This window comes from Nematolebias whitei, chromosome 18, assembly GCF_014905685.2.
Source record: "Nematolebias whitei isolate Nwh7 chromosome 18, NemWhi1, whole genome shotgun sequence".
Taxonomy (NCBI): Eukaryota; Metazoa; Chordata; class Actinopteri; order Cyprinodontiformes; family Rivulidae; genus Nematolebias; species Nematolebias whitei.
In genome coordinates, this window is record NC_056515.1 from 31,520,184 (window position 1) to 31,522,843 (window position 2,660).

Consider the following 2,660-nt stretch of genomic DNA (forward strand, 5'->3'; position numbering starts at 1 on the left):
TCATATATCACATTTTTTGTCTAATTATATAATAAATTGCATCAAATCGTATATCATATCTGATTAAATCATATATCATGTATATCATCATATAGTGTGCAATTCTCATTTTACATGAACTACTACTACCGCTACTTCACAGTTCGACTTTCGCAGACTTGCTTTTTCACGGTTTTTCAAAGTAAGATTGGACATGTCACACAATTGACCGATTTATGGATGAGCCACAAGATCGACATGGATTTTTTTTATTTCTTTTTAATAAATTATATTTAATTATTTAGCACATGTGTGCAGCCCACATGTGCAGGGGGAAGCTCCCTCCTGCAGCATGTCATGATCTCCGCTCTGCAGTGGAGAAGTGGGCGTGGCCGAGAGCGCTGGCAGGTGACAGAGGGAGCAGAGATCATGACATGCTGTGCTCTTTTAGAGAGTTCAGAGCTTAGAAACATTTTTAGAACATTGCACGATTGAAGGAAGGGTTATATATATATACTGTATATACTTATCATGTGGGTACTGAGAACAGAACCCCCCTCAATAAACGTGGTACTACTGTATCGTCAAATGAAATCATATCATGTTTCTTCTTTGTATACCTGTTTTGCATCATATTATATTGTATTTTCTTGTAGAGTATCACATCACATTGCATTCTGCATCTATTGTTTTGTATCAGACACCCCATGCAGGAGTCTTGTAGTACATTAAATGTTTGTTTCTCCCTGCAGTTTGTTGGGAGGTGGTATGAAATCGCTGTGGTTTCTACCTGTCCTCATTATATGCTGCGCAAGAAGGCAAACCCTGTCATTGTTGCATTGGAATTGGGAAATGTCACTTCTGAGGGAAACTTCACAATGACAGCTTTCACGTTCAGGTCAGACTCGTGTTTGTAGTTCATATTAAAAAAAAAAATCAAAGATATGTTGTATTTCAAATAAACATTAAAGCCTAATTTCAGGAATGGGTCGTGTAAGGAGACCTCCATTGTTTACAGTCTGACCAACACTCCAGGGCAATTCTTTCACCATGTTGCAAGGACCGGTATGTTTTTCATTCCTTCTTGTGATTTTTACAAAAGAAGATTCCTGTGATGTTTTTAACTCAGGTTTTCCTCTGCAGAGTTCAGTGCAGATGTTGATTCCTTCGTGGTTCGCACCAACTATGACGAATATGCAATGATACTGCAGCTGAGCACCGACAAACCATCAGGAAATATAACCACCATACTTAGGCTTTACGGTAAGTGAATTCATCTGTTTGCATCTTACACGTGTCAAGTTTACATGTTTGATTGTACTGGGACCTGATATTAAGAATATTTTCTCATGATCCCGTTCATAAAAAAAAATTTAGATGAAAAGTTTGAAATCTCTTCTGGTAACAATCTTGCCAATAAACAAAATCCACCAATCAGCTGATAATTCAGAACAGAATAAAACAGACTTTTACATGTGCATGAACCTTTTTACATCAATTTATATTAGTTAAAGAAAATTATTAATATGTTACAGGATAGAGAAAGATTAGATGTCAGAGTGTCTTTCTAAGTTTTGTCTGCTCACTTTCCTTCACATTTAACTGTTTAAAAAGTCCTCAGTTATGCCAAAACAATGAAAAGAGTGTCTGCCAGCTAGAAAACGTTCTTCGGCTTGGTTCAGCTTGGACTGCATAAATAATTGTCTTTGTGTGTTGGTGTGAGAAAGATGTTTGTATTTTGGGATGCTCATTTTGGGTGTACGGGCAAATATCTCTCTCCATGCAAGTACTTTTTAATGCATTTTGTTCTAACTTCAATCTCCTGAGTGATGATTTCTGAAGAATTTCCTAACATTACAGTAGAAGCAAAATAAAATTGTCTTTCCTCAGGTCGAACTTTGAGCGTTGATCCTCCTGTTTTGGAACAATTTAAATCTCTGGTTGGACAACATGGAATAAGCGAAGACGCTGTCATTATGAATCAGCACAAAGGTACAATACCTGCTCCTTTCTGAAACTCTAGATATCGCCTGTAGTTTGTTTCAAACTAAAATATTATGAATTATTTTCAGGAGTAGATTTATCTTGCATATGGGTTGTTTGTTTTCCCCTTCATATTCTAATCATTCATAATGTATTTAGATTAGCGATGCACAACATTGGATTTTTGGTCAATATCCGATATGCCAATATGTTAAAACGTATTTGTCCAATACCAATATTTTTCTCCCTAGACCTACTTACAGAGTCTACATAACATCCTCTGCTGTAGAATTAAAATATTACATTATTCTGCATGGTCTTTGTCAATTTGGCCTGCTGCCAAATGCTGATGCCAAAAAGGGGCTGAAAATGATGTAACACTTCAACTTGGATTATGTTTAATGTCAAATGTATTCATATTTTCTCTCTCTAACACAACGACAACACTCGAACAGTGCAAATTTGTAAATTTTCACAAATCTAAACTCAACCTGTTCTTAAGCAACAAGTGAAAAGTGCATAAGTGGCAGTGCATTAATAGATATACTTGACTTGAAAGGTGGTTTTTGAGATGGTTAATTATGTTCGAAGTGCTGTAGGACTTCGTTTTCGCTCCTTCTCGCATCACTGACACTGAGCAGTCATTAAATACCAGTTCTGCTATCAGTTTCCAACACTTTAAAAAACTTTATTTATAT

General features: G+C 36.2%; 1 long non-coding RNA gene across 1 annotated transcript; it reads left to right on the plus strand.

Moving 5' to 3' along the window:
* The first annotated feature begins 826 nt into the window (after positions 1–826).
* LOC119424989 lies at positions 827–1,209 on the plus strand. The gene is made up of 3 exons (XR_005187544.1): positions 827–877; positions 962–1,044; positions 1,123–1,209. It is a non-coding gene; the product is annotated as an uncharacterized LOC119424989 (long non-coding RNA).
* Positions 1,210–2,660: the final 1,451 nt, after the last annotated feature.